This window comes from Arachis stenosperma, chromosome 10 (genome assembly GCF_014773155.1).
Source record: "Arachis stenosperma cultivar V10309 chromosome 10, arast.V10309.gnm1.PFL2, whole genome shotgun sequence".
NCBI lineage: Eukaryota > Viridiplantae > Streptophyta > Magnoliopsida > Fabales > Fabaceae > Arachis > Arachis stenosperma.
In genome coordinates, this window is record NC_080386.1 from 123318422 (window position 1) to 123328738 (window position 10317).

Sequence of the window (10317 nt, forward strand, 5' to 3'; positions counted from 1 at the left end):
AAAAATAAATCATACACAACATCGAGTAAGCTCTACCTTAAACATTCTCCATGTGGGGTCAAGACAATCCTTTTCAACTGGTGTAGCTTTGGCAAACAAAATGCTTTGAATACGTATTACAACCTTTAAAACTTTATTAAAATACTTACTAACTGTCTCTCCAGACCTACAAAATCTAACCTGCAGGCTACGATTTTTCTTGTGATGTGTTAAGATAATTAAAAAAGTTACAACCTGCTTTGGCAGGCTTACATGACTATCCTCTTTAAGTCCTCCTTGAACTTAGAGCAACTCACACAAATTAGCAAAGAAATTTGTGTTCATTCTCAACTCCCAAATATAATTCCTATCATCCTCACCAACAATACACTCTAAAACCTCACGTCTAATTCTACTATTCATTCTTCTGTCCAACGACAGTTGGCCACTACTTCTATCCCTAAAGTAAACAAATAGCGTAAGCACAAAGAACAATATCAAATCTTCATGCTTGGATCTCATCTCTTCATAAAAACACACGCATCGCTTAATAATTTCTGACCGTTTCATTTCTTCCTAGCAAAGTTATTACATTAAAAAATGCATAAACATTCAAATAAATCTAAAAGACAAGATTAAGAAACTGGAACCAAAAGACAATTAACTCTATTTACTTCTCAATTTTAATTTAGCTTCAATTGGAAATCAAAATAGTAAATACAATAGAAACACAATAAAAATGAAAAATTAGATTCTGAAAAATTAGTTGGAGTTATACTAACTAACAAGGTCTTAACAAGTCAACCAACTAAAAAGAGAAAAGTTAATTAGACTTGTGCAGATTAAATTATTCAAATGAACTTAATAATCATTAATTTTGAAGATTCAATAGACTCAAGACTCTCTTACCTTTTACCCTTTAAGCTAAAATAAAAATTCTACTTCATTTGATAAGAGAGTGGTTTAGTAAAGATAACAGAAACTTAGTCAACTCCTGAAATATGTTAAATTTGCAAAACTAATGCTGATTAACACGTTCCCCTAACAAAGTGCAACCCAATTTCAAATAAAGTGCTTGGTCTAGTTATATAAAATTTGATTAGCTATAGTTGAATATCACAGTATATTACTGGAGTGCCACTACTCTTAAACTACAACTAAGCTAATAAATTTTTCATCCATAGGATTTCAGAAATCATTGTGAGTGATCTGGTTATAGCTAAAACAATCATACATTTACAAAAAATACACAATTTCACATTAAACAGACGTAAATTATGCAAAAAGAGTATCAAAAGTTCAAAATCAAAAGCTGCATAAACATGAATTCCAAAAAAACCAAGCATGACCAAAACCAATTCATAAGAAGCACAGCACAAACACAATTGATGAAACAAGATATGAGAACATAGAACACAATCCACATAAGCTATCTATGCATCTATATATTAGAACAAAGAACTAAATCACATCAAAAAGAGCAAAAAAAAGATTCTATCTATGCATCTATATATTAGAACAAAGAATCAAATCCACAGAAGCTAGGTCATGACAAAAAAATGAATGAAATCAGTAAAAAAATTTAGCTACAACTAACCTAGGTTACAAAAGCTATGACGACGACAAGGAGGTGGTTGAACTCGATAGAAACAGGAGAGACTCTGCAATTGGGTTCCTCGAACATTGTCTTGTGAAGGAGAAAATGAGGATATGAGAACATACGGCCTAGGAAGATGAACTTTGACAGTGACTCACTTACCTAGCGGTGGTTACGACGGCAGCGATGAGGTGGCTGTCCTGACACTGGCGATGCAGAGGCTGCAACCAAGTCTTCAAAGAACAAATGAGAAGATGGAGTGAGTGCTACTAAGACTGAAGCCCTAATCTAATTTAAAGAAAGGGTAAAGTTGAAATTAATTAATTACAATGGGGGTATTTTGGGTACAAAATATTATTAAAGTTTCTGTCTCTGTCTTTAAAAATTTCAGTCTCCAGTATCTCTATTTTTTGGAGATACTGAAATTTTAGAGACAGAGACACAAATTTAAGTGCCAGTCTCTAACTCAACAAACATAATACTGAGTTCTTGTCTCCCAGTCTCAGTTGCAGTCTCTGCAAATAAATGCTACCTAAATGTTCATAACTTCCTCTACAAAAATTAATTTTTATCAAACTTTATATCATTTTAAAGCTCTTGAAACCATCTTTAATTTAAGATAAAAATCATTAAATTTCAATGCCTGAGGCTCAAGTTATGATCCACCAAAGTTTACCAAAAATAGGTTTTTACCAAAGGAGACGTTTCTCAAAGTTTCCAAAAACTTCCAAACCAAACCAACTCAAAATACTCAAAACAACCCAAAATTCATAAGAGATACTCCCCAAGCATTTACCAACCACCTAACTATCAAAAACTTTCATTACTCACCTCTTTCAACTTCAATCCCTCCTAAATTCACATTATAATTCCTCAATCATTCATTCTCATCGTGAACCACAACAACCAATAACTCATCAAGGTATCATGCTCATCAACAATCCTCATCTATCAACATATATACATACCATCATATACAAAATCATACAACCTCCATCCAAACCATCATTCGACAAAGCATTTATATGCAATTAATCATACATCCACATTATTCAACCTATCTTAGAGGCCACTAGCCTAAGTTTCACGAAATATTATATACTACATAAAATAAATCGAAACCATACTTTGGCAGATTATCCTCCACGCACAAAACCACTTCACCACAAGCTTTTAAGCCCTCACTCAATACCAAACAACACCAATAACACTCTATATCATGAAAAATAACAAGAATCAAAGCTAGGGTTTATGACATTCAACTAAACACAAGGGTTTAGTGATATCTTATCTTGTCCAACGAATTTTGGGGTAAAACCCACTACTCACCCAAGCTAGATTTTACCTAAACATGCAAGAACACAAAGAAACTCAACAACCCAAGAAGCCATTTTTGAAAATGATATAGCACAGAAAAATAGAGCATGGAATCAGATTTTCTTACTAATTTGATGGGTTAGAAAGGAAGAGCTTACCAAGAGCTTCGCGTGGCCGCAAACAGCTCGTCAATCGGAGCTCCTTAGCTCAAGATATGGGTGAAAGAAGAAGGTGAATAGTATCAATAGTGGACACTCTTCTCTCTCAATCTCACGTCCCTCTCTCCCTCTTGTGCTGAAAATGAGCCTTCTTGGCTCATTTAAGGCTTTATATATGTTGGGTTTGGACCCAACTTAGGCCCGATCCAACCGCGTAGCGTTTTTGGTTCGTTTACCCCAACTTTGGGTCGAAACCTTTAGAATAAGCGTCCGATTTGCTATTTCAAAAACTCTCCTAAGGTTTTTTTTTCTGTTTTATTCTCTCTCACGCAGTACTGGACAAACTTAAGCCGGTACTGCCGACTAATCTATCGGTACGCATTTTTATGCGAAATTTCTCAAAAGAAAACATTTTCCCACTCAAAAAAATTCACTGAATCCGAATCTCACATTTATATTTTAAGGAAAACACTTTTATATTTTCGAACCTATTTGAGCATTTAAATTATTATATTCTACTTAAGCGGTTTTACGTGAAAACTCCGGTTCTTACACAATCACCATCATCATCCCCGTCATTGTGTCACGACTCCCTCTTTGCTCATCCTCCTCTGTGCCGCTATCCTCCATCACCATCGTCGTTCCCCATTGTCATGTCATCATTGCCCTCTTCTCTCATGTCCACTGCTTCAACAAATCCTCACCCTCCTTCTCAGATTTGTTTTTCTCATATCATTTTTGTTTATTTTTAATTATTAAAATTTTTTGTTTTAAATTTTAATTCTTTAACTAATATTTATATTAGAGTTGTTAATTTTAAGAGAAAATTTTACTCTCCTCTTCTAAGAGATGCTAAAATGACACTCCTTTCTTCTCTATTTGTAAAATATACATTCTTCTCCTTTATAACTTTTAAAAAACTTCTTTTTAATCAATTTTAAATTTTTTGTGTTTTCTTTATCAATTTTTCAAAAAAAATAAATTAATTTTTACAAAAATACCCTTTAGCAAAAATTTTATTTTTTTGTCATTAAATTTTGCTTACTAAAATACCCTTTAATAAATTAATTTTTTATTGATTAAATTTTATTTTTATCAAAATATTTAAAAAAATTAATAATTAAATTATTTTTTCTAAGATACCTTCTAATAATTTTTTAATTATTAAATTATAATTTTACTGAAATTTTTGTTAACAATTATAGTTATATTTTACTATTAATTTTCTTATATCAATATATATTACTTTAACATTAAATAAAAAAATCTTGGTAAGATTATTTTTCGATATCAATATATATTAATTGTTATACATATTAATAGTAGTAAAATTTTTTTATTTATTGTTAAAATAATATATATTGATATCAGAAAATTAATAATAAAATATAAAAATAATCGTTAACAAAAATTTTAGTAAAATTACAATTTAATAATAAAAAAATTATTAAAGAGTGTCTTAGAAAAAAATAATTTGATTATTAAATTTTTTAAAAAATATTTTGGTAAAATATAATAATCAATAAAAAATTGTTAAAGGTATTTTGATAAGTAAAATTTAATGATAACAAAATAAAATTTTATTAAAGGATATTTTTATAAAAAAATAATTTAATTTTTCTTTAAAAGTGAATAAAGTTAACATAGTTAACACAAAAAAATTAAAATGAATTAAAGAAAAAGTTTTTTAAAAGTTATAAAGGAGAAAAATGTACATTTTTTAAATAGAGGAGAGAAGAGTGTCATTTTAGTATTTCTCAAGGAAGGAAAGTGAAATTTTCTCTAATTTTAATTAGTTGAGATAATATTAAAAAATTAGTAATTATGATAGTGGTGATGGTGATGTTGAGGTGGTTTTGTTTTTGGAGTAAAATTGACTTTTAAATTAGATAAATGTGTCTATTACCAAATATGTCATGAAATTTGTGTATCTTTGTGTCTTTGTATTTATACTATGAAGCACAAACACAGAACACAACACAATAAGGGACAGGTGGACACATAAATTTCAAATTTTTCATACGTCATATCTTTATTTTTATCTTTATAGTAATACAAATAGGAAGTTCTTATACTGACATGGCACTCATAGATTGAATTTAGAAATTATTTGCTTAGGTGTTATCATTAAAAATTTTTAAAATTTTGTTTATAAATTATAAATTATTATTTGTTTAGATTGTTATTTTTAAAATTTTTAAATACGTTTTATTAAGTTATTAGGTATTTAGTTTTTAATATTGTTGAACTAATTTATAAAAATTATTTATAAATTATTTACTTAGATGATTATTTTTTAAATTTTTAAATTATAGTTACATTTTATACTTATTATAAAAGTATTACTCTTTTATTTAAAGGAAAAACAAATAAATTATAATTTTTGAAAAAACTAAGTTCACATAATAACTAATATGGATTTAAACCAACGTACCAATGTGCATAGACTTTTGGAATCGTCAAGTATCCCATAATATGGATTTAGCTTTGTGAGTTTTAAGACTCTCAATGCTCCTGAATTCGATTACACTTATTTAATTAGTAAATTTATTGTTTTAGAAAAAATTAATTTATTGATAAATTTATTTATTTTATCAATTTTTTTAGCAAACTTATTGACAACAAACTCTGTTTATCATTTTAAATTGTTTGTTTAGGTTGTTATTTTTTAAATTTTAAATTTTTTGTAGATTATTTTTTTAAATTATAAATTTTTATTTATTTAGATTGTTATTTTTAAATTTTAAATTATTTGCTTAGTTTGTTATTTTTTAAATTTAAAGTTATTTGTTTGGGTTGTTATTTTTAAAATTTTTAAATGCACTTTTTTAAGTTGTTAAATATTTAATTTTTAATGTTGTTGAACTAATTTAAAAATTTTGTTTACAAATTATTTAATTTTTTAAATTGTAGTTAATTTTGATTATTAATTGGCAAATAATAAGATTGATATAATTTATGACGAAACTAAAAAAATTATTTTTAATTTCTATTTTTCGGTTAGATTAAAGACAAGTAATAAAAATTAAAAAAATAGAAAAAAATTAAAATTAATATGCAATTGATACAATTAAATAGGATATGTGATCTTTCGATTTCATTTTATATTTTTTATGTAATCATTCAATAATATTTTTAACGACAGACACAATACAATTTCTTTGTGCACATGCTAAAGCCCAAAATACAAAATAATATAAGCCAAACTCTATTTCTTTGTGCTCACGCACTACTCCGCAAGAGTTCTTTATTTTTTCAGAAAAAAAAAATATTATAAAAGCAATGCAAATTTTGGAATTAACTCACGTTCGAAAAATATTCTCATACGCTATATTTAATTGTTAAGAGTTGAAACAACATATAAATATAAATAGAGTCATAGTTATCAAAATCGAACCGATAATCGAACCAATTAAATTATTGATTTATTGATTTATTGGTTTAATTAATAAATCATTGATTGAACCAATAAAATTAGTCTTACATAAATAAAAATATAAAAAATTTAAAATTTAAAATTAAAATTAAAATTTAAAATATATATATTTACTAATATTTTATGAAAAATCAAGTTTTAAATTCTAAAAATAACTAATATAAAAAAATATAAAATTTGTAAGTACTACTATAATAGTATCTTAATTTGACAAAATAAAAATAATAATTAATTCACAAAGCCTATTATCTAACTATAATATCAGTAGATTTTTAACACTAGCATCAAAACAAATAATCTTAATAAAAATACTAGCATTGAAATAGATCAAATAGATAAATAAATTTTTAGTGAAATTTATATTATATTAATAATGATACAAAATTAAAATATAATTAATTCGAAAAATAGAGAATATAAAATTAAATTAAATTAGATATCTATACAATTATGTAATTGAATGTGTACTATATAATTACTATTGACTAAACCGCCAAAAGTAACCATGAAAGATTGATTCGCTAACAAAAGTAACCATGGAAGATCATAACTCCTTATATGCCCATAATTGATTAGCTCTGTTTGTCAAAAATAGCCAAATCTGATGTAGCCTTAATAGAGTGGCATACGTGGACTGTTTTCTTCGTTCTTCTTAGTTGGAACCCAATTTTTGCAGGGTAAAATCATACCCGAGTACAATCATCCATCGTTCCAAGCTACTTCACAGGAGAACCCTGAATTAATTTATTCTCATAGAATTCGAGTAATGTCAAAGAGAGAAATAACTACAAGCGAAGGAAGCAGATTTTCAGGAGCTTCACATTTGATGATGAAGAAGAAGAAAATTCTGGATGGAAGATGTCACTAGGTGAGTATGTTGTCTTGTTGGAATCTTTGATGGTTATTAATCCTGGAAGATAGTTTATTTGTTGTCCCTCTTCGAAGGTTTGAAACATTATTTATGATAGTTTGACAAGTATAGGGTTCCTCTGCATCTCTGATATTTCGATTTTTTGGCTTCTGTAGAGTCGAGATTGTAATTATTTTGTTTGGGTTAATGAAATTGATGGGGGATAACAAAGTTTGACAAGGTGTTTGATTAGAATACTCAATAAGCATGAATGTGGTGTTGCTAATCAAAATGTGACGGTTGCTCTAATAGATTACAGGGAGAGGAATGTTAACATGGCCATGAAGGTTGAGAAGAAGATTAAAGGTAAAATCAAAGCTATGATAGTATGGCTTGTGTCCGTGGTTATTTTTGTCAAACAGAGCTAATCAATTGTGGACATATGAGGAGTTATGATTTTTTTATGGTTACTTTTATCAGCGAATCAATCTTTTATGGTTATTTTTGGTGGTTTAGTCATTATTATTTGTTATATATAATAACAAGAAGCATGATGGCTGAGTGGCAAGGGAAGATTTTGCAATACTAAAGTTCTTAGTTCGAATAAATTACCATTTGTACCCATATAAGAATGAAACAATGATTGTAACCACAGAAGATGGCCTCCATGTGCCAAGAGTACCCGGACGTTGGTTTGGTCCGTTAGTTTTTGAATCTACGTGGCAACAAAAACCTTCCAAACCTATCTACGTATGTTGTTACTTTGACATGTGAGTATTTCAGAGCCAGGTAATACAAAGATTCAAATCCTAGCATCCCTTTCTTCTTCATCTCTTTCTTCTCCAATTTGAACTTTGCCCTAGAAATTGATAGCATTATATTTTGCGTTGGTCCTAAAATATGAACCGTAGTAGAAGACAACCCTTTAACTCCGAGAGATGTATCTGCGCAAATTTTACTTGGCTACAAGTAGTGCAAGTTGCAGCAACGCTTCGAGTTCAAAGAAGAAGGAAAAGAAGCTTGATGGGAGATGCTTCTGTGAGCTGGAGGTTGCGTTGATGGAGTCCAGCACAATGACGAATCCAAATAGATGGTTCATCTGATGTCCTCTTTGGAAGGTAATGGATATACATTTATTTTTTTTGTGAAGGTTCTCCCTTTTTGTTTTTTGAATTTTAATTGACACTGGGGTAGATATATATGTTGATGTTCCTTACAAGAGACTGCAAATATTTTGTGTGGGTGGATGAGATCGAAGAAGGTTTAGAGGGTCTGAAAAAATCATTAGTTAAAAGAAATATAGAGCTTTCTCTTGCGAGACAAGAAGATGGATTGACAATTGCTGTAGTTAGAGGGGAGAATCATAAGGTTTTATCGATGATAACAAGGAAGATGGAAAAAGTTAAGGCCGAAGTTAAGAGGAGAAAATTGTTGCTTGCAACCATGGCCTTTTGGGTGATATTTTTGTGTAGCTTGTAACTTGTATTTAGTGATCAAAATATAAAAAGTTTGTATTTTGATATTGTTGTTGTCTATGAAAATGGTTTTTTGTTCTTCGAATGAATAGAGATTGGAAGCAATACAATAGATCATGTGATTTATAAACATTTGACATAATTAGCCATGAATGATTGATCATTTGACAGGTTGAATTATAAATCATTTCCATATATGACAAAATAGTTCTTTTATCAATTGGGCTGATGATCTAAATAAGCATTTTTATACATTCCTTAATCATATCATTGTAATTCAATAACACTAATTTTAGTGCTAAACAAGAATAGCAACCTCAATGGTAAAATAAAAATGTAAACCATAAACATTGTATTTTCATAAAGAAATATAAGACTAACAATAAGATTTTAGCTCTTCTATCTAGTAAATCAAAATACCAAAAGACAAGCATAAGAGTATAGTATCTCTCTTGATTATATGATAATACCAAAATAAGTAAACGAAATGCTAATGTAACCAAAATAAGACATCAATCTGTAACATTCTTTTCATGAGGTAAACATCTATGGAACTGGGGTTGAGTTACTGCTCCCACTTGATACAACATTACTTGGCCCACTGGATGCTAATAACCTAGTTGCACCTGTTCTTCCAGCAGCTTAAAATCTACCTCTACCTCTAACACTTGTTTTTCTACCTCTGGCACTTGTTCCTCTGCCTGTAACAGTTGTTATTGTATTGGGTGTAGGCATAAATTGCATGAAATGGATGGTAGTCCCAGCACTATCACTTTGCATTATTTGAGGTGTGACTGTTGGTCTAGTTTCGAAGTTGACTGTAGAAGGAGTTGTCAATGGAGGTCTGACAGAGGGTTGAGGTATTACATTAGAAGGTGCACTTGGAGGTTCTCTTGACATTTTTCCTTTTATTGGGTCTTTTGGTTGTTGAAGGATTCGGTGGAGGTTGCGGTTAAGGATTTGAGGAATTTGGTTGAGGTTCCTAGATGTAGAAATAACAAATTAAGCATTAAAAAAAGACAATTAAATAATCTCCAACTAAAATACGCATCAAATGATTGCACACTAACCAAATTATCCTGTGGTGTTGCTGAACCATTTCCCTCACCAGTGGCTGCTACTTCAGCATCTGTAGCTTCTAAGATCTCCTCTTAATACATTTAAGCAATTATATCATCTTTGTCATCCCCTGCAGCTGAGATACTTGCTTTGGTGATTGGGTTGGTTGAGTTGGCTGTTGAGGTCTTTCTTGGACCACATTGTAACTGTCCTCATCCTGGGACTGAAATTCAACATGCTTACTTGCTCATGGGCCTCTTCCCTATTCTGAGCCTGACCCCTGCTATGAGCCTCCATAATAGCCTGTACATGACCTACTATTTCAACATCATCATCATCCTCAACAATTACAAGTCTTTTTTTGGAGTCTTTTTCGGAGTTGGAATCCTCATAGTACAGGTCTTTAACCTCATCTTTGTAGGAGTGATGTTCTCTTCAACTATAAC